Genomic DNA, 24,044 nt, shown 5'->3' with positions numbered 1-24,044 from the left:
TCTGCCATGGCTACAGTCTGGTCATCATGTAGTTAACTTTTTCCACCTGGTGGGGATTTCAGTATTTACAAAACAGCTCAAAGGACATGGCTCAGAATATTATCTACAGCCCTTGAGGAGGAACTGAAAGTCCTTAACATTGTTTAATGACCAAACTATACATTATTCTTCTGTCCTGTTGGATTGCTTTCCTTTGCTTCTATATTTCCTCACTTCTCTGATCAAACTTTTTCTTTGGCTAAAGTGATTCTACAGACAAAAGGCAGGCAGAAGACATGGAGGGGAAGGACCATAGGGTCCTGCTCGGTTTCAATTTCATCGACGTCCCCATGACCCTACTTCGTCTCACCCAGTGTCCCCAAATCTTTTTTTAAATTGAGATATAACTCACATATAACATTATATAAGTTTCAGGTGTACATCACAATGATTCAACATTTGTATACATTGCAAAATGACCACAATAAGTCGAGTTAACACCCATCACCTCACACAGTCACAAATTGTTTTTCTTGTGATGAGAACTTTTAAGATCTACTTTCTTAGCAACTTTCTAATATACAAGACAGTATTATTAACTGTAGTCACCATGCTGTACTTTACCTTTCCAAGAATTTTAATTAATTTCAACATGACATGCTTTTCGATGTCTTATATGTAGGTACTCAAATTACTTTTGGTGGCTTTCATGGAACCACGGGATTGAAATGGACATTAAGGAAGTGTCTGATCCAGCTCTTCAAAGAGAGTTCTAAAAGCCTGCCACATTGCTCCATCCTCACACACAGAGACAATTTTGCAACTTCACATCGTTTTCTCACTACTTACCACTCTCTACCCATCATTCATTTACCTAAAGGAATTTGAGCCTACTACATGCCAAACATCCGTTTGGAAAAATAACAACCCATTACAAGACTGCTTTTGTAGATAACGATCTCTATGTAGGAGGAGCAGACGAAGTCAATACACATGTTCACATCTCATCTGTTCACTGTCTAGATGTGGCTCTTGGGGAGCCACAATTATTTGCAGACTGTTCAAGTCTATCTTAGAACCACACGTACAAGAAGGTGGGTCTACAAATTCTCTATGTAATTCAAACTGAAGTCTACAAATTCTTCACCGTAAGTATCTATCTAAGTAGCCATGAGAAGGGGGGAAATAGTAATTGCTAAGGAAAGTAACTTTAATCTCAACCTGCCTGTAACTCAAAAAAATCCCACCCCATCACTGCCCATTTTAAGGCTCTACTATTCCATCTGAAGGTAGGTGGGTGCTTACAGGTTTAAGAGAAGCTGGGTTAAAAGAGAAAGTTAGGTTTGGGAATAACCAGTTAGTATCTGCTTCATATAGGAGGTTGATTAAACATAGTATAACACACTTCTAATATTCTGCTGCTTGAACTTTATGGGTCCCTGGATTTACTGATTAAGATTTAGCCACACTGAGAAATGTGATAATTGTTGTAACAACTCCAAATTAAATTAATGCAAACACAGTAAAAAGAATTGGGGAAAGCTAGCTAGCTAATGAATAATTTTATAAAGTGTCAAAAGCAGCTGACAAGAAAATAGTAATATTAATTAATACCAACTGGCTTCTCAAAAAATATCTAGCAGCCCCTCTTAGGAAATGTGATTACTGGGTCACAGTCCACAGATTCAGTGGCATTTGGAATAAGTCCTGCATCTCTCAACATTCTGGACTGTGAATAACCCTCAGATGCAGGAATGATCTCGCTGAGCATAAATCGTGCCAGGCCTTAGGTAACTCCCCCATCTTGTACTCGCTGGAAAGATATCACCTCCCAAAAGCTGTGGCTTGTAACACATTAATGTTTCAGGAGGCGGGGATGGGGGCGGACTTAGGTTTTCTGTGTTAAAATGTTAACATGAGTACATGTGTTTAAATGTTTAAAGGAAAACAATCAGGACTTTTCAGTGCAAGTTGATAATCTTTAAGGAAAAGAAAACTTTAATTGCAAAAGCAATGCCCATTTATTGCATAGAACTTGGAGATGATAGAAAAGCACAAAGTAAAAAATTAAATCCACCAACCATCCTCTGGAATGAGCATTGTAACAATTGATCGTATATTTTGCAATATGGATATTGCACCAGGACTATGATGACAGGACTACTGAGAGAATGGGAAACTTTGGCTGAGCCAGGGTATACAATGATGCTTAGGGCAAGAAAAGGGGTTAAATTTTTTTTTAAAGAAAGCACATCTTTTAGGGTTATTTTGACAAAAACTAGATAGAACACTGTAAGAGATTTTCACACTGTGACTGTCACACTCAACCAGCTCATAGGGGCAGAGACTGAGACACCCACCTTTGTGTCCTTAGCACCTAGGACACCTGGAAGGGAGGGAGGGAGGGAGGGAGGAAGGAAGGAAGGAAAGAAGGAAGGAAGGGAGGAAATCCTTGTTGTTCCTTACCCTGGAGGACTTGCCTATGTAAGAAACAGCTTGATTATACATTGGTGAAGCAGATTGCCTCTCCTTGGGATTTTTCCATTTAAGATTCATGTTGTACAACATTTTTGCTCTCACAGGTCAGAACATCTTAACAGACAACATGTCTGTCCTTAAAGCAGCCCCACTACCCTCCTGCCCTCAGTTTCAGATGACATCTCTCTCTTTGAGGTGTACCCCAGAGTCCTCCCTGTAACTGAATGGTGTGTACAACACACACTCCCTATTTTAAGTCAGAAAATCACAAACATACTCCGCAGTTGGGAGATATTTGTTCAGCCATTTTTTCAAAATACAGTAGCACACAGAGAGAAATAGTAAATGGCAGTCAAGCTCAGTTCAATGCAGCAAATATTGATTATGTGTTTTGTGCTGGCAACTGTCCTAGGCAACAGTATAAAAAATAAGGGCATTCTCCCTACTCCTGAAAATCTTACAGTCTGAAGAGGGGAGATAGGGACAGAAATTATTTCTGTACAATGTGTTAAGGGCAAGTGTCTCTGTACCTGGAAGATAAAGGAAGGGCACTGTATTAAATTTCTTCAAGTAAATTTCCCTGATTTATAAAACTTCCTCCTCAGGTTCTTTGGTTTAGGGGGTTTTGGTTTGGAATTATTTTTAATCCTTTTAACATGTTATATCTAGCAGGTATTGTATTAAGTGCTTTATAGATATTGTCTCAACTCTCAACAACCCAGTGAGATGGACATTACTTCCACATTTTAAAGATGAAGAAACTGAAACACAGAGATTTAAGTCACTTGCCCCAAATAATAAAATTAAGAAAATGAAAAAGTTAATATTCAAATAGTAATGTCTCCAAAATTTATTCTCTTTCCCAGAAACCTACTAATCTCAGATGAATGCAGTGGATCATAATTAGAATGGCAATTACCACAGTTAGAAAAAGTGGCAAAATTGACTATGCAACATCACAGGCCTCAAACAATGTTACTTTTTTCAGGATTACATTCATTTGGACCCAATGAAGTGCTCTCATGCATTCCATTTCTGAATATGTACCCATGTTACAAAGGTAGTTCACTTTGGGGATGTCAAAACAAAATAATTAAATAATTACTAAGAAAAGTATGCTTTGTTTCCTATGATTATATACTCTCCCTTAATTAATAATTTCCAACGATTTACCATTGCCTTTAAGAAAGATTTCCATCCAAAACATAAATCCAGGCATTCAAGGTCCTGCCATAATCTCTCCCACCTCCACTGTGGAGTCTGTATTTACAAAGCCCATTTTTGACCTTTCTTCCTCCTTAAATAAAATTATCAGGAATTTCTCATTTATCATGCACTGCCCCATAAAGACAAAACTCTAATATCCGATCATTGGAATTATTCATGTCAATATAGGGGAACAATTATTTTTGTAATGTTACAAAATGACAAAAATTATTGTCATTTTCAATCCAACCATCTATATTTAATTAATTTAAGAGGAAAAAAATTAGAATCTAGTAAAATTTAATTTCATTGTATTCTGTCTCCAGACTAAAGAATTTTTGTTTCCCACTCTTAAGATCAAGTTCAAATTATGTAATTTTTTTTATTTAAATAAAACAACCATGTAATTACCATGATTTTGATCTGATCTGCAGATATCTTTTACAGTAAAATTTTTTTTCAAAAGCCATATGTGTACGCACTGTGGAACATTAGACATTACAAACAAGCAAAATTAAAATTAAAACACATGTTCCTACCACCAAGAGATTACTATCCTTAACCTTTTAGTGTATAACCATGTTTTGTGTGAGTGCTTTTCTCAAAATTTGTTTTTGAGCACTCAGATGAAAAAAGTGTTTTGTTTTGTTTTTTACTGTTAAATGAAATCTGTTAGCCACACTTTATATCTCTGTTAATGAGAAAGTATCCTCTATTGTAAAGAGAATGCCCAAGAGGGGGAGCAGATAAGCCAAACAAGAGACTTGTACTTCTAAGGAGGTGCAAAATCATCTGAGAGTGAACTTCTCTATTTTGTAGATAACTTCATAACCATTTGTAGTCAGCTTAGCAACACAGCTGGGGTTGTCAGCTGAGAAAGTTTCAAGGAAAAATGTCCAAATTGCTTTTCAGTCAAAATGGAAATGTTTTCCAAACACTGCAGAAGAGGATGAAGCATGGAAAAAGAATGAGAGCAGCAAGTCTAAAGTAGAAAAGGAAACCATTTATTCTATAGTTCCAGTTTTTAAATGATAATAGAGTTGGATTTTCCCTTTGTGCCTGGCCTTCTACTAAGCACCTTTATGCATCTTATACTCTCTTAAACCCCATGAGATCAGTACTATTGTGCCTTCTTTCACAGATGAGGAAAATGAGGCACTGAAAAACTAAGTAACTTGCCCAAGTTCATACAGTTAGTTAATAAAGGAGTCAGGAATCAAATTCTGGCAACCTGGCTCCAGAGTCTGACCTCTAACAACTACTCTATTTTGCCTCTTTCAACCATCAAGTTCTCTGAAGGTCAAACAGAGGAATGGGAAGAAGAAAATGCCTGCATGGAAACATCTCAGACAAAACCAATGTAGCAGAGTTCTCCAAACTAAGGGAGCAACTTGGAAGTACAAAGCCTACCATCATTTGTTAGGGAACTTCTCTGACAGAAAATAAACAGAGGAGGTGGTTTTGAATGAGTAATCTCACAGATACATCATCTTTGCAAGCCTGCAACTCTGGAACACAGCCCATAGTACAAATCTCCCACAAAGTGCTGATCCAAGGAGAACCTTCCTTGTTCAAACATCATCAATAATTAAAATGTGTCACCACAAGATCTGTACTAAGGTACTACATTTTAAAAAAAGGAAGAAAGTGGCAGGGAAAAAAGTCATACATGAAGCTCAAACACCAGATAAATGTAGCCCAAAGCCAATGAAAATTGTGACCAAAACTCTCTATATGACATCAAAGAAATCTTAAATAACTAATGAAGACTTTTATAAAATAAGAACTCAAAGCAAAGATATGAGAGCTTAGAAAAGCTGGCAAGATACCAGAAAGAGATGAAAGTGACCTGGCAGATCTTAGGAAAGAAGTAAAAGAAGAAAAAAAATCACCACAAAAATGACACTCATTTTGAGACAATAAAACACTGCGGAAACACAGTAAGGAACATGGAAGACAGGAATGAGAAAAGTGGGGGGAAATGCAAATAAAGAATAGAGAGAAAATGACTGATCATAAAGACAAAGGAGATTCTACCATAGGTGTTTGGTGTCTCTAAATAAGAGAACAAAGTAAAATTTTTAAAACTTATGTCAAAAAGCAAAGAACAAATCAAAGAAGATTTAAATCTAAAGACAGAAGGATAACACTGTCTAAAAAAAATTGACACACGCAAAGCTTAACAGCCAAACATATCCATGTAAATTGAAAGGACTACAAATAAAGAATCCTTTAGCCATTGAGGCAGGAAGGAAAAATCCATCTATAAGGGGAAAATTCAGGATCAACTTTGACTTCTTAGCAACATTCAACACAAATACATAATTGAGAAATACCTGAAAAACCCTTAAGAAAGAAAAGGTAACCCAAAGATTTAATTCCTGACCAAACAAGCCTCAAATATAGAGATAACAGAAAACGTTTTTAGGCTTTCAAAAATTCAAAGAATACATTTATCCCTGAATCTTTCTGGAAGATGCTATTAAAGAACAAACTGAAACCAACTGAGAGATGAATAGAGAACCTCCAATAAAAAGACTGACTGTAAGCATTAACTATAGCCACAGGACTAAAACTAAAATAAGTCTAGGAATTTTTAAGTGAGGGGCTAGTATAATTACATATTGAAGTATAATTACATTTGAAAGCCAAAAGTCAAAAGAGATCATTTAAAGTTAATTAGTCAAGAAATATGTAATACACTTAAAGGTAAAGACTTAGAAAAAGAATATAAACAACTAAAACCAAAAGTTTGGGTAAAGATAGTCAGAAGAAGTGGAAACACACTAACTTCGTCACTGTTTATAGTAGAGTCAAGATATATTTCCTAAGAAATATATGATTAAGAGTATTTAATAAAGTTTTAATTAAAAATTAATAATAATAAAAAATACCAGTTGAACAAAATGCAAACCTTCCAAATTATCAAAAGAAACACTTAGAAAGTGAAGGGAGGTCATTTGTGAGTGTTTTAAGCTACCAAAACAGAGTGAAACATAAAACAAGAAAACAGGGGACATCCCTGGTGGTGCAGTGATTGAGAATACACCTGCCCGTGCAGGAGACACATGTTGGATCCCTGGCCCGGGAAGATCCCACATGCCGCAGAGCAAATAAGCCTGTGCGCCAGAACTACTGATCTGTGCTCTAGACCTCACGTGCCGCAACTACTGAGCCCACGAGCCACAACTACTGAAGCCCACTCCCTAGAGCCCTGCTCCTCAACGAGAAGCCACCACAATGAGAAGCCCGTGCACTGCAATGAAGAGTAGCTCCACTCGCCGTAAATAGAGTCCATGCACAGTAACAAAGATCCAAAGCAGCCAAAACAAACAAACAAACAAAACAGAACTGACAAAATATATCAGCTAGGGAAACTCATTCAAAAAAAAGGGAGGAAGAAAAATCTGACTGGACTCAAATAAGCTGAGGTATAAGAGGAACAACTTTAAAGATGACCCAAAAAGGTTGAAAGTGAAATAATGGACAAAAATAGGAGAGGCAAATGTAAACCTAAGGAAAGACGGGGTCATGATCTTAACAGTCAGACCCAGTTGAATTCAAGGCCAAAAATATTTAACTAAAACTAAAACAAGGAGGGGCTTCCCTGGTGGCATAGTGGTTGAGAGTCTGCCTGCCGATGCAGGGGACACGGGTTCGTGTCCTGGTCCGGGAAGATCCCACATGCCGCGGAGTGGCTGGGCCCGTGAGCCATGGCCACTGAGCCTGCACGTCCGGAGCCTGTGCTCTGCAACGGGAGAGGCCATAACAGTAAGAGGCCCGTGTACCACAAAAAATAAATAAATAAATAAAACAAGGAGAATATTCTATCATAGAAAAGGATGCAATCCACAAGGAATATAAAAAATAGAGTATCTGTATACCTAATAGCCACTCACCAACCTTTTTTCTTTTTTTCTCAGTTTTATTAAGGTAAAATTGGGCAAAAAAATGTATATATTTAATATGTACAACTTGATATTTTGATATACATATACACTGTGAAGTAATCACCACAGTCAAGATAATTAAGGTGGGAGATCAAGATGGCAGAGTAAGAGGACACAGAGCTCACCTCCCCGTATGAACACATCAAAAATACATCTATATGTGGAACAATTCTCACTGAAAACTAACTAGAGACTGGCAGAAAAACTATTATGAAACCAAGGCTCTAAGAAAGAGCCACACGGAATCAGGTAGTAAGAGAAGAGAAGCGATCAGGTCAGGACCTGCGCCCCTATAGGAGGAGACACAGAAGAAGAGGGGGATTATACAAGTTCGGTGACCCTCCCTGGGGAGTAAGTGCTTCCAACCACATATTAGGTGCCCCAGCCCTGGGGTCCAACATGGAGAGGATGAGTCCCCTTAGCTGGGGAAAACCCGTGGAACTGACAGTGGGGCTGTAAGAAACCTAGACTCTGCTCATGAAGAGAGCATACACGCTTGCTTACACCTGAAACAAGGCAGAGGAAGCAGATTGAAACTGCCCAGGACTGTGGCTGGTTTCCCATGATGGTCCTAACACGAGCCCCAGCCTGAGCTGAGTGTCCACTCCAGCCCTATTTGTTCCACAGTACAACTCCAACTGGGGCAAGGGCTACTGAAGCCAAGGGGAGTGTGCAGTTGTAAGAGACAGAGCCACCTTGGGCCTGGCATGGTGTCTGAACAGGGCAAGGGCAGCCGTTACTGGTGTTTGCGAAGGCAGCACATCAGGAGCAGTCCAGATCTCTGACTAGTGCCAGGACCATCACAGCTCATGCTCCAGCCTATGCTGAGCAGCCACTCCAGCTCCTCTTGCCCCAGCACTGCTCCCCTTTGGGGTGAGGGTGCCAGTACTCAGAACGGGGAGAGCACACACTTCAAGGAAATAGAGCCAGCCCGAATCCACCCCTCAGGGCTTCTGCTCCAGCAACGTGGGACCCAACACCAGCTCCGATAGGGTGGTGCTGGCCACTGAACAGAGGAGAAGCTCCAGCTCACACCTGGCACTGGCTCTAGTCCCTCCATCTCCAGTCATGCCACCTACCAAGGTGATAGCTGCGAGCACACCCTGGACGAAGATGAGATTTGTGCTCACATCAGATCCAGGGCTCCCACCAAAGCCACTGGGCACACATAGACTGTATAGGGTTGCTCCCACACAAGGACATCCCTTCAAGACTGGAACGGGTAACTGTTTCACGTAGTTTCATAGAGACAGAGAAAGTTAAACAAAATGAGAAGACAGAGGAATTTGTTTCAAATGGAAGACCAAGAAAAAAACCTTGAAAAAACAACTAATGAAACAAATAATTTACCAGATAAAGAGTTTGAAGCATTAGTAATAAGAATGTTAACTAAATTAGGGAAAAGACTAGATGAACACAGTGAGAATTTCAATAAGGAACTAGAAAATATTTTTTAAAAAGACCAGTCAGGGGCCTCCCTGGTGGCGCAGTGGTTGAGAGTCCGCCTGCCGATGCAGGGGATACGGGTTCGTGCCCCGGTCTGGGAGGATCCCATATGCCGCGGAGCGGCTGGGCCCGTGAGCCATGGCCGCTGGGCCTGCGCATCCAGAGCCTGTGCTCCGCAACGGGAGAGGCCACAACAGTGAGAGGCCCGCATACAGCAAAAAGAAAAAAAAAAAAAAAAAGACCAGTCAGAACTGAAGAATGCAATAACTGAAATGAAAAACACACTAGAAAGAATTAACAGGAGACTAGGTGATACAGAAAAACACATAAGTGATCTAGAAGATAGAAAAATAGAAATCACCGAGTCAGAAGAACAGCAAAAGAAAAACAAACTGAACAAATGAGAACATATCTCTGAGACAACATCAAGCATACCAACATTTACATTATAGCGGTCCCAGAAGAAGAGAGAGAAAAGGTGGTCAAAATATATTTGATGAAATTATGGCTGAAAATTTCCAAAAAATGAAGAAGGAAGTATATCCAGGCACAAGAAGCACAGATAGTCCCAAACAAGGTGAACACAAATAGACCCACACTACAACATTTTATAATTTAAAATGCAAAAGTTAAAGACAAAGAGAATTCTACAGGCAGCAAGAGAAAAACAGAGTCATATACAGGGAATGCCAACAAGATTATCAGCTGATTTTTCTGCAGAAACTTTTCAGGCCAGAAGGGAGTGACCTGATATATTTAAAGTGCTGAAATGGCTTTTCCCAGTATACCCTACCCAGCAAGATTATCATTTAGAATTAAAGGAGAGATAAAGAACTTCTCAGACAAGCAAAAACTAAATGACTTCATCAATACTAAACCTACTCTAAACAAATTGTTAAAGGGTCTTCTCTAAGTGGAAAAGAAAAGTCTACAACAATAAGTAAGAATGTATAGGAAAGGAAAATATCCCACTAGAAAGGCAAATATACAGTAAAGACTGTGGATCAACCACCTAAATAAGCTAGTATGAAGATTAAAAGACAAAATATTATAAAAGCAACCATAATTACAATAATAGTGAAGGGATAAACATGAAGATGTAATATATGACATCAAAAACACAAAACATGCGGAAGGGGAGTAAAAAAAAATTGTAAATCTTTTAAAATATATTTGAACTCAAATGACTACCAGTTTAAAACAAGTAGATATAGTTATCGGTCAGCATATATGAACCCTATGGTAACCACAAATCAAAAACCTACAAGAGATCAACAAAAACTAGAAAGAAAAGAACACAAGCATACCATTAAAGAAAATCACCCAGATGTTTTAGCTGGAGCTCCAATAGCCATCTTGGACTATAAAGTGACCTTGGAAAAGGAACTTCCTCATAGTGAAGTAATGAGATGAAAAAGGCATGAATCCCTCATATCATGAAATATCATACAAGCCTTGGACCTATACTACCTCCATAAGAGAGAGATATAAACCTCAATTTTAATACTCCATTACTTTATGTTTACTATTCTCAGCTGAACTTAGACTCAACCAATATAATTCCCTTTGTCTTTGTATCATACCTTACACCAAAATAAATTGCAGAATTCTTAAATATTTAAATGCTAAAAACAAAACAAAAGCCATGAGAGCATGAAAAGAAAACATGAGAGAATTATCTTTAGAATTTTGAAGTAAGAAGGGCTTTCTAAATGTAACACAAAACCTAGAGAACATAAAATGAAAGGTGGTAAAGTTCAACTACATAAAAACTCGGCACAGCAAAAACAAGACAGAACAAATACCAAAACAAGCTTAAAAGACAAACAGCAAACTAAGTAAAATATTTGCAATATATTTTGCATTAGACTAGGGCTAAATTCCACTATATATATTGGTCAATAACATCAAACAGTAACCCAGTAGAAAAGCTGGCAATGATTATGAACAGTCAGTTTATACAAAAGGAAATATGAATAACTCTAAACATATGAAAAGATGATCAGCGTTGCTCATAATAAGAGAAATACAAATTAAAGCTACCAAGAGGTATCATTTTCTACCTATCGATTGACAAAAATCCAAAACTTTGATAACACATGCTTTGATCAAGGTTTTGAGGAAAAAGGTAGTTACATATTACTAAGTGTGAATTGGTACAACTTAAACTGAGAGCAATTTGACAATATATATCAAAAGTGTCAGTACACATAACTTTGACCCCAAAATTCCACTTCCAGAAATGTATCTTACAATGCATGTGAACATTTGCCAAATGACGCATGTCCAAGGATACTCACCTTTGCCTTACTTGGGAAGATTGTAAAGGACCTAAATGTCCACAAGTAGGAACTGGTTAAATAAAATACAGAATATTTACACACTAGAATCCTATGCAGCTATTAAAAGGAGCTCTCTATGCACTGATATGGAATGAAAACAGATACATTTTTGGTGAGGGAAAATATATTTATTATAATTCCTTTTGCACTTGAAAATGCAAAGAATATATATATGTATAATTATATGTATTATATATATAATTAAGAATATATATTATTATATATAATTTAAATTAGATAGCTCTATAAAATGCATTGTTTCAATGACCAAATGTTAAAATAATTTGTTAATAATTGAAGTGAAATAGAGTGATGATATTTATTTCATTATATGAAAGCAAAAAATAGTCTCAGTGTTCTTTCATTTAAAGAAAATCAGTAAAGCCCATGAGAGTAGATTCTTTGCCTTGTTCCCGGCCATCCGCAGAGCCTGTGACAGGACCTGACACAGAATAAGGGTACACTAAATATTCACAGAGAAATTAAAGATTTAAATGGAATTATAACTAAAAGAAACAACCAAAAATGTGATGTTATAATCTATCATTGAAATTCATGGTAAATTGCTTTGCCTTAGTAGGTATTAATCCTCTTCTGATTTTCATGATGTCTAGGGTCTCACTGATTTTTCACCTGGCACGTTTACTGTATCATTAGCTCTGGAGAACAGACTGCAAGGTTTACAATTTCTTGGGCAATTTTCTTTCTTTTTTTTAAATTATAAATTTATTTATTTATTTATTTTTGGCTGTGTTGGGTCTTCATTGCTGCACATGGGCTTTCTCTAGTTGTGACGAGCGGGGCCTACTCTTCATTGCCGTGCACAGGTTTCTCATTGCGGTGGCTTCTCTTGTTGCGGAGCACGGGCTCTAGGCAAGTGGGCTTCAGTAGCTGTGGCACATGGGCTCAGTAGTCGTGGCTCACGGGCTCCAGAGAACAGGCTCAGTAGTTGTGACGCACGGGCTTAGTTGCTCCGCGGCATGTGGGATCTTCCCGGACCAGGGCTCAAGCCCATGTCCCCTGCGTTGGCAGGCAGATTCTTAACCGCTGCGCCACCAGGGAAGTCCCTCTTGGACAATTTTCATGTTGTGGCACTTGCTCTCTTTTCACACATGCGCACACACTCACACTCTCCTCCATTTTACTGTTATCAGGCTGCTCACTTCTTCTCACACCAGCTGCTCCTCCCACCTGCTCCCCACAAACATAAGGTAAATCCTCCATCTGATGCACAGAAGGGACACCAGTGAAGATAAGGGTAAATTTCCAAGGACGGTTCTCTTCTCAGTGGAGGCAGAGAGGGTTGAAAGAGCTCAGAAGCTAGGTAGTAGGCAGAGAACATGATTTCAGTTCAAGTACAAAAATAGAAACACTCTGGCATCAGTCAGAAAGTAGAGGGAGATGTGGTCTTTGGGGAGGATTTTTCCTTTTGGCTGAAGTTCAAAATCCCAAACCCTTCCTTAGGATGAAGGCATTTATTAATGAAGACTGCAGTCTCTTCTGAGAAAGCAGTGAGATTCCTAAGAATTCTTCCCTTAATTTCAGTGTCATGGTTTTCATCTAGCGATGAGGTTTTAATAAGGACATCTTAAGCAGCCACATAGCATAGGGAGATCAGCTCAGTGCTTTGTGACCACCTAGAGGGGTGGGATAGGGAAGGTGGGAGGGAGACGCAAGAGGGAGGAGATATGGGGATATATGTATATGTACAGCTGATTCACTGTTATAAAGCAGAAACTAACACACCATTATAAAGCAATTATATTCCAATAAAGATGTTAAAAAAAATAAGGACATCTTAGGCATATTTCTCATCACATTTGGTGACTCAAAAAATATGGGCATTCTGAGGTCCTTGGAGAATATGATGTAGATATTTTTTCTAGAAAAACATTCAAAAGTTGCCCATAGTAAAGTAGGTCTTTTTGAACCTCAAACTGGAGTATGAAATTGAAAAACCAATTAATCTATTTTTAAAAATCTGTTTAATTAAGATGAGTTATGGATATAAAGTTATGCTAGGATCTGCTTCTTGTTTTTCTTTTGTGGGAGTATAGCTTATTTTTGTTCAATTAAATTATTTTTATTTTAACTGGAAGTCATCTGGTATGGGAATTTAAAGAAGAGAAGAAGGAAGATTCAGCCACGTCAGTGGCAATGGCATGAGCCACTGCTAAGAATGAAAGCAGCAGACGTTGGGAGAAACCAGGTTAAGTATTGAGAACCAGAGGCAAAATCTGTGGTGGAGAATCGGGTTGACACAGAACAAATAGCATAATCTTCTACAGAGCTGAAGCCCAGGGCTCAGACAAACCAAGATACCAATATGAAAAGCCCTCTACAGTCTGTCATACAGAGTGAAGTAAGTCAGAAAGAGAATAACAAATATCGTATATTAACGCATATATGCGGAGTCTGAAAAAAAATTGGTATAGACGATCTTATTTACAAAGCAGAAATAGAGACACAGGTGTAGAGAGCAAACATATGGATACCAAGGGGGAAAAAGGGGTGGGATGAATTGGGAGACTGGGATTGACATATGTACACTATTGATACTATGTATAAAATAGATAACTAATGAGAACCTACAGTATAGCTCAGGGAACTCTACTCAATGCTCTGTGGTGACCTAAATGGGAAGGAAATCCAAAAAAGAGGGGATATATGTATATGTATAGCTGATTCATTTTGCCGTACAGCAGAAACTAACACAACATTGTAAAGCAACTATACTCCAATAAAAAAATAAAAACTAAAAAAGTAAAAAAAGAGGCAAAGTGAACATAAGCATAGAGGTGTTTATTCAAGTGCAGCGCCACCAAGTGGAGGAAGAAGGAATTACCATTATATATCCAAGTCTGTCTTCTTTCATACATGATCCAACAAATATTAATCGATGATATTCTCTGTTCAAAACACTACGCTAAGTACTGGAGTGAATGAAACAAACATGGTCTCTAACCTCGTGGAGCTTACATTATGGGGGGGTTAGGTCAAATAAATAAATTAGTAACTTGATTAAAAGGTAAGCAAATAAAATATTTAACATGAGACTAGTACAATGGAGGAAACAAGCAGGATGCTGAGAGGTAGAACAGGGAGAGGGGACCTATTTTAGAAAGAATGACCAGGAAAGGCTGCCTGGAATGATATTGAGCTGAGGCATGAAGGATGAGAAGGAACCAGCCGTGAGAAGAATGGAGGAGGAGGTATCTAGACGAAGAGCCCAGCCGGTGCAAAGATCCAGAGGTGAGAAAAACACAACCTATTCAAAGAACTGCAAGAAAATCCATACGGCCGCAAACTGGTGCTTCTTGTGTAGCTACCCTCCCCATCACGGTTTATCCCACAGCTCACAAGCATCTTGAAATCATAGCTGCCTGGAGTATCTAAATCATTCCTCTTCTTTCATTTATCCTTGAGAAATACTGTCTAAATCATGACCTCAAGCTGGTGACAAAAAGGGAGGAAATTTTCTTCAAAAGTTGTTTTTTGTTTTCTTTTGTTTTAATATAATGATATACTTCAAATACTAAAAAAGCACTGGGAAGTTGTCTAATCAATGCATATGTATTTGTATGTGTCTCTACAAAGACCCACCCACCTAACTCGGAATCATTGGCAAGTTCATAAGGTTACCATGGGACCGCCTTCCCAGAGCCCGGAGCTCACTTACCATCTCGCTGGGTTTCCCACACAGGTCTCAGTGAGGTGAGGACCCTTTAGGGAACCACACAGCTAGGGAGAGTCAGCAGGCACTCTAAACCTGATGAGAGAAAAAAAAAATTAATCATGTGGTCTGAAGCCTACCCCTACCTTGAATTGGACCAATTGAACTGGTCCGCCGTATGAGACATACTGAGCAGCAGCACAGAGCTGTGTGTTGAGTGGAGGGTTTGGCTTTGTGCCCCTTCCCACATGAAGGTAGGCAAAGACTCACAGATGTGAGCCCCACATGCAGCAAGAAATCCTAATTACAGAACCTATCTCACAGGGATGGTGTTTGGACTTAATGAAATCGTCTATAAAGCTTGCAGCACAATGCCTAGCATAGAGTAAGCGCTCAGAAAATACCAGTTCCCTCTCTTTACCTTTCCTTTTCTATAAAGAGACCACCATCTTTCTTTCTTTCTGATTTAGTCTCATAAAAATCACTCCTATGAATTTAGGCGAAGGTGTGATCTTGAGAAGACAATAATCAGATGCAATTGAGTTACTAAGGAAGGAAAGGGGATTGGGGTTTTAAATATGTTTCATGTGTTTTCCAAAGAACACATTAGCCTATGTTTGGTTTTATTAAACAAATGATTTGTGTAGTATTTATCTTCTTAGTCAATTTTGTGGAAGGAGCAAGAATTGCCTAGGGACAATGGGGCTTGAGACCTGAACATTTATGTACTTAGACAGAAGTGAGTGAAGGGGGAGGTCCAGTGGCCTCTAACCAAGGGATAAGTATCAAGCCACAGAGGGGAGAATGAAGACAGTTTTCTGAATTCAGAATTCTGCCTAGCATCAGCCCTAGTAAACTGCATGGGAAAATGAAATAAAATAATGTAGATCATTAACTATATCACAGTAAGTAGATATTTGAATCCACTCTGCTCAAATATGTCAATAAGAACTTGCAAGCAATACTTCTTTTCTTATGAGAATTAACTATATTCTTTTGCAATGACAGGCCTTCTCTAACACTAGAGAACTCAGTTCAATTCAACCAGCATCTATCATGCCCCTATTATATGCCCTCAAGCTACAAATCCTTGCAGTGACAGGGAATCAATCTCTTCTCCACTAAAAGTCAACTCTGAAAGGCCCACTCTAAAAGACCAGACAAGGGTTCAGGAGAAATGTGCTGTTCACATAACTTTAGTGATATTTACACAAAATTCACTGGTTTTGTTCCACTTACAGTTGGCTTGAGACTGTCATATTGAGGAGGGAAAATAAGCACTAGTGATTAACACAGTGAGGGTTTTTTTTAACATATTCTCTTTTTTTGAGGTAAAATTGGTATAGAACATTATATTAGTTTCAGGTGTACAATATAATAGCTCAATCTTTGTATACACTACAAAGTGAACACCACAATAAGTCTAGTTACCGCCCATCACCATTTCCTGCCTTCCACCACAATTACCCCCTGTATCCATTTCACCCAACCCACAACTTCCATCCCCTCTGATGACCAGCAATCTGTTCTCTCTATGTTTTTTTGGTTTGTGCATTTGTTGTGTTTCTCTATTCCACATATAAATGAAATCATACAATATTTGTCTTCCTCTGCCTGACTTATTTCAGTTTGCATAATATCCTCAAGATCCTCAAGTTGTTGAAACAGCAAGATTTCCTTCTTTTTCACAGTTGAGTAATTTTATATATATATTTGTTTCCATATATTGGCCTTTGTGTATAATGCTACAATGAATACCAGGATGCATGTCTTTTTTCAATTAGTGTTTTCATTTTCTTCAGATGAATACCCAGAAGTGGAATACCTGGAACATAGGGTAGTTCTATCCTTAATTCTTTTGAGGAACCTCTATATTGTTTTCCACAGTAGCTGCATCAATTAGCATTATCACCAACAGTGTACAAGGGTTCCCTTTCTCCACATCCTCTCCAACACTTGTTGTTTCTCTTATTTTTAATAATAGCCATTCTAACAGGTGTAAGGTGGTATCTCATTGTAGTTTTGATTTGCATTTCCCTGATGATTAGTAACGTTAAACATCTTCTCATGTGTCTGTCTGAATGTGTTCTTCAGAAAAATGTCTGTTCAAATCTTCTGCCCACTTTTAGATAAGATTGTTTGGTTTTATGCTATTGTTTGAGTTCTTTATATATTTTGGATATTAGCCCCTTAACAGATATATGATTTGCTAATATTTTCTCCTACTCGGTATGTTGCCTTTTGATTTCCTTGATGTTTTCTTTTTGCTGTGCAAAAGCTTTTTACTTTGATGTAGTACCACTTGTTTATTTTTGCTCTTGTTGCCTTTGCTTTTGAAGTCAGTTTCAAAACTTCAATGCCAGGGCTGCCCAATGTCAAGAAGTTTACTGCCTATGTTTTCTTCTAGGGGTTTTATGGTTTCAGGTATTACATTCAAGTCTTTAATCCATATTTAGTTAATTTTTGTGAATGGTGTAAGATAGTGGTCCAGTTTCATTCTTTTGCATATGGCTGTCCAGTTTTCCCACTTACACCATTTATAGAAGAGACTGTCCTTCATCTACACATTCTTTAGTCTCTTACACTGCCCAAGGCCAATGGCATTCTCCAGGTAACATTTCTTTAACAGAAGATGTCTGATAAGGTTGGGATGCTCTAAAGCCTATTACAACACAGTTCAGAAGAAAAGTCAACACTGTGATAACCTGAGCCCAGCAGACTGAAGGGCTATGGAAGTTTCAGAGGCTTAGAGTGCATAGAGAACCAGAGACAGGCATGAACTGCACAAAAGTCTTTAAGAACAGGTGACTGGTGATCTGTGTGATAACAAATGCAGAGGGAAAGCCAGGGTGTTGTTGACCATGAGGGTCTTGGTAGTAGGGCAGAGGAGTAGAGAGAGAACTAAATGCTCATAACATTTGAAGACACATGTCCAAGAAAAGAGTACCTAGAAGCTAATTCACTCCACCAATTCACCTCGGAATCTTCACATTTTGATACCTTATAGATGGTTGGCCAAAAAGTTCGTTCGGGTTTTTCCATAAGCTATTATGGAGGGAGGAGACCTCCAAGATGGTGGAGGAGTGAGACGTGGAGATCACCTTCCTCCCCACAGATACATCAGAAATACATCTACATGTGGAACAGCTCCTACAGAACACCTACTGAACGCTGGCAAAAGACCTCAGACTTGCCAAAAGACAAGAAACTCCCCACGTACCTGGGTAGGGCAAAAGAAAAAAGAAAAAACAGAGACAAAAGAATAGGGATGGGACCTGCACCAGTGGGAGGGAGCCGGGAAGGAGGAAAGGTTTCCACACACTAGGAAACCCCTTCGCGGGCGGAGACTGCGGGTGGCGGAGGGGGGAAGCTTCGGGGCAGCGGAGGAGACCGCAGCCACAGGGGTGCGGAGGGCAAAGTGGAGAGATTCCCGCACAGAGGATCGGTGCCGACTGGCACTCACCAGCCCGAGAGGCTTGTCTGCTCACCCGCGGGGGCGGGCGGGGGCTGGGAGCTGAGGCTTGGGCTTTGGTGGTCGGATCCCAGGGAGAGGACTGGAGTTGGCTGTGTGAACACAGCCTGAAGGGGTTAGTGCACCACGGCTGGCGGGGAGGGAGTCCGGGAAAAGTCTGGAGCTGCCGAAGAGGCAAGAGACAATTGTTTCGGGGTGCTCGAGGAGAGGGGATTCAGAGCACCACCTAAACGAGCTCCAGAGACAGGCGTGAGCTGCAGCTATCAGCACGGACTCCAGAGACGGACATGAGATGCTAAGGCCGCTGCTGCAGCCACCAAGAATCCTGTGTGCAAACACAGGTCACTATCCACAGGTCACTCCCGGGAGCCTGTGCAGCCCGCCACTGCCAAGGTCCTGTGATCCAGGGACAACTCCCTAGAGGGAACACACGGCGCATCTCAGGCTGGTGCAACGTCACACCAGCCTCTGCCGCCGCAGGCTCGCCCCGCATCCGTACGCCTCCCTCCCTGCGGCCTGAGTGAGCCAGAACCCCCTAATTAGCTGCTACTTTAACGCCACCCTGTCTGAGTGAAGAACAGACACCCTCAGGCGACCTACATGCAGAGGCGGAGCAAATCCAAAGCTGAACCCCAGGAGCTGTGCGAACAAAGAAGAGAAAGGGAAATTTCTCCCAGCAGCCTCAGAAGCAGCAGATTAAATCTTCGCAATCAACTTGATGTACCCTGCATCTGTGGAATACCTGAATAGACAATGAATCATCCCAAAATTGAGATGGTGGACTTTGGGAGCAACTATATATTTTTTTGTTTCCTTTTTCTCTTTTTGTGAGTGTGTATGTGTATGTGTATGCTTCTTTGTGTGATTTTTTTCTGTATAGCTTTGTTTTTACCATTTCTCCTAGGGTTCTGTCTCTCTGGGGTTTTCGTATTGGGTTTTTTTTTTTTTTTGTATAGGTTTTAGCTGGTTATCATTGGTTGATTTGTTTTTTGATTTGGCTGCTCTCTTCTTTCTTTTTTTTCTTTCTTTTTTTTACTTTTTAATTTTTTAATTTTAAAGAATTATTTTTTTAACTTTTATTTTAATACATTTATTTTCTTTCTTTCTTTCTTTCTTTCTTTCTTTTTCTTTCCCTTTTCTTCTGAGCCATGTGGCTGACAGGGTCTCGGTGCTCTGGCCAGTGTCAGGCCTGTGCCTCTGAGGTGGGAGAGCCGAGTTCAGCATATTGGACCACCAGAGACCTCCTGGTTCCACATAATATTAAAAGCTCTCCCAGAGATCTCCATCTCAATGCTAAGACCCAGCTCCACTCAAGGACCAGCAAACTACATTGCTGGACAGCCTATGCCAAACAACTACCAAGACAGGAACATAACCCCACCCATTACCAGAGAGGATGCTTAAAATCATAATATGGTCACAGACACCCCAAAATACACCACCAGATGCGGTCCTGTTCACCAGAAAGACAATATGTAGCCTCACCCTCCAGAACACAGGCACCAGTCCCCTCCACCAGGAAGCCTACACAACCCACTGAACCAACTTTAGCCACTGGGGGCAGACACCAAAAACAATGGGAACTACAAACCTGCAGCCTACAAAAAGAAGACCCCAAACACAGCAAGTTAAGCAAAATGAGAAGACAGAGAAACACACAGCAGATGAAAGAGCAAGGTAAAAACCCACCAGACCAAACAAATGAAGAGAAACTAGGCAGTCTACCTGAAAAAGAATTGAGAGTAATGGGACTAAAGATGATCCAAAATGTAGGAAAAAGAATGGGGAAAATACAAAAAACGTTTCACAAGGACCTAGAAGAACTAAAGCACAAATAAACAATGATGAACAGCACAATAAATGAAATTAAAAATTCTCTAGAAGGAATCAGTAGCAGAATAACTGAGGCAGAAGAATGGATAAGTGATTGGAAGATAAAATAGTGGACTGCAGACCAGAATAAAGAAAAAAGAATGAAAAGAATTGAGGACAGTTTTAGAGACTTCTGGGACAACATTAAACGCACCAACATTCAAATTAAAGGGGTCCCAGAAGAAGAAGAGAAAAAGCAAGGGACTGAGAAAATATTTGAAGAGATTATATTTGAAACCTTCCCTAATATGGGAAAGGAAATAGTCAATCAAATCCAGGAAGTGCAGAGTCCCATACAGGATAAATCCAAGGAGAAACATGCCAAAATAAATCCAAGGATTAAACACATATTAATCAAACTATCAAAAATTAAATACAAAGAAAAAATATTAAAAGCAGCAAGGGAAAAACAACAAGTAACATACAAGTGAATACCCATAACGTTAACAGCTGATCTTTCAGGAGAAACTCTGCAAGTCAGAAGGGAGTGGCAGGACATATTTAAAGTGATGAAAGGGGATAACGTACAACCAAGATTACTCTACCCAGCAAGGAGCTCATTCAGATTCAACAGAGAAATTAAAACCTTTACAGACAAGCAAAAGCTAAGAGAACTCAGCACCACCAAACCAGCTTTACAACAAATGCTAAAGGAACTTCTCTAGGCAGGAAACACAAGAGAAGGAAAAGACCTACAATAACAACAAAAAACAATTAAGAAAATAGTAATAGGAACATACATATCGATAATTATGTTATATGTAAATGGATTAAATCCTCCAACCAAAAGACAAAGACTGGGTGAATGGATACAAAAACAAGACACATATATATGCTCTCTACAAGAGACTCACTTCAGACTGTATGGGGACACATACAGACTGAAAGTGAGAGGATGGAAAAAGATATTCCATGCAAATGTAAATCAAATGAAAGCTGGAGTAGCAATTCTCATATCAGACAAACTAGACTTTAAAATAAAGACTATTACAACAGAGAAAGAAGGACACTACATAATGATCAAGGGATCAATCCAAGAAGAAGATAGAAAAATTGTAAATATTTATCCACCCAACATAGGAGCACCTCAATACATAAGGCAAAGGCTAAGAGCCATAAAAGGGGAAATCAACAGTAACTCAGTCATAGTAGAGGACTTGAACAGCCCACATTTACCAATGGACAGATCATCCCAAATGAAAATAAATAAGGAAACACAAGCTTTAAATGACACATTAAACAAGATGGACTTATTTGATATTTATAGGACATTCTATCCAAAAACAACAGGATATACTTTCTTCTCAAGTGCTCAAGGAACATTCTCCAGGATAGATCATATCTTGAGTCACAAATCAGGCCTTGGTAAATTTAAGAAAATTGAAATCGTATCAGGTACCTTTTCTGACCACAATGCTATGAGACAAGATATCAATTACAGGAAAAAATCTGTAAAAAATACAAACACATGGAGGCTAAACAATACACTACTTAATAACCAAGAGACCACTGAAGAAATCAAAAAGGAAATCAAAAAAAAACCCTAGAAACAAATGACAATGAAAACACGATGACCCAAAACCTATGGGATGCAGCAAAAGCAGTTCTAAGATGGAATTCATAGCAATACAGTCCTAACTCAAGAAACAAGAAACATCTCAAAAAAACAACCTAACCTTACACCTAAAGCAATTAGAAAAGAAGAACAAAAAAAAACCCCCAAAGTTAGCAGAAGGAAAGAAATCATAAAGATCAGATCAGAAATAAATGAAAAAGAAATAAAGTAAACAATAGCAAAGATCAATGAAACTGAAGCTGGTTCTTTGAGAAGATAAACAAAATTGATAAATCATTAGCCAGACTCATGAAGAAAAAAAAGAAGCCTCAAATCAACAGAATTAGAAATGAAAAAGGAGAGGTAACAACTGACACTGCAGAAATATAAAGGATCATGAGAGATTACTACAAGCAACTATATGCCAATGAAATGGACAACCTGGAAGAAATGGACAAATTCTTAGAAAAGAACAACCTTCTGAGACTGAACCAGGAAGAAATAGAAAATATAAACAGACCCATTACAAGCAATGAAGTTGAGACTGTGATTAAAAATCTCCCAACAAACAAAAGCCCAGGACCATATGGCTTCACAGGCAAATTCTATCAAACATTTACAGACGAGCTAACACCCATCCTTCTCAAACTTTTCCAAAATATAGCAGAGGGAGGAACACTGCCAAATTCACTCTATGAGGCCACCATCACCCTGCTACCAAAACCATACAAAGATGTCACAAAGAAAGAAAACTACAGGCCAATATCACTGATGAACATAGATGCAAAAATCCTCACAAAATACTAGCAAACAGAATCCAACAGCACATTAAAAGGATCATACACCATGATCAAATGGGCTTTATCCCAGGAATGCAAGAATTCTTCAGTATATGCAAATCAATCAATGTGACACACCATATTAAACAATGGAAGGATAAAAAACACCTGATCATCTCAATAGATGGAGAAAAAGCTTTTGACAAAATTCAACACCCATTTATGATTAAAAACCCTCCAGAAAATAGGCATAGAGGGAACTTACCTCAACATAATAAAGGCCATATATGACAAACCCACAGCCAACATCGTTCTCGATGGTGAAAAAATAAAACCATTTCCTCTAAGATCAGGAACAAAACAAGGTTGCCCACTCTCACTATTATTATTCAACATAGTCTTAGAAGTTTTAGCCACAGCAATCAGAAAAGAAAAAGAAATAAAAGGAATCCAAATCAGAAAGGAAGAAGCAAAGCTGTCACTCTTTGCAGATGACATGATACTATACATAGAGACTCCTAAAGACACTACCAGAAAACTACTAGAGCTAATCAATGAATTTGGTAAGGTAACAGTATACAAAATTAATGCACAGAAATCTCTTGCATTCCTATACACTAATGATGAGAAATCTGAAAGAGAAAGAAATTAAGGAAACACTCCCATTTACCATTGCAACAAAAAAGAATAAAATACCTAAGAATAAACCTACTTAAGGAGACAAAAGACCTGTAAGCAGAATACTATAAGACACTGATAAAAAAATTAAAGATGATACATACAGATGGAGAGATATACCATGTTCATGGATTGGAAGAATCAACATTGAGAAAATGACTTCACTACCCAAAGCAATCTACAGAGTCAGTACAATCCCTATCAAATTACCAATGGTATTTTTCACAGAACTAGAACAAAAAATTTCACAATTTGTATGGAAACTCAAAAGACCCCAAATAGCCAAAGCAATCTTGAGAAAGAAAAAAGGAGCTGAAGGAAGCAGGCTCCCTGACTTCAGACTATACTACAAAGCTACAGTAATCAAGACAGTATGGTACTGGCACAAACACAGAAATATAAACCAATGGAACAGGATCGAAAGCCCAGACATAAACCCATGCACACATGGTCACCTTATCATTGATAAAGGAGGCAAGAATATACAATGGATAAAAGACAGCCTCTTCAATAAGTGGTTCTGGGAAAACTGGACAGCTACATGTAAAAGAATGAAATTAGAACACTCCCTAACACCTAATACAAAAATAAACTCAAAATGGATTGAAAACTAA

This window comes from Mesoplodon mirus, assembly GCF_964341445.2.
Source record: "Mesoplodon mirus genome assembly, chromosome: 2".
NCBI classification, from domain to species: domain Eukaryota; kingdom Metazoa; phylum Chordata; class Mammalia; order Artiodactyla; family Ziphiidae; genus Mesoplodon; species Mesoplodon mirus.
This window is presented reverse-complemented; position numbering follows the sequence as displayed.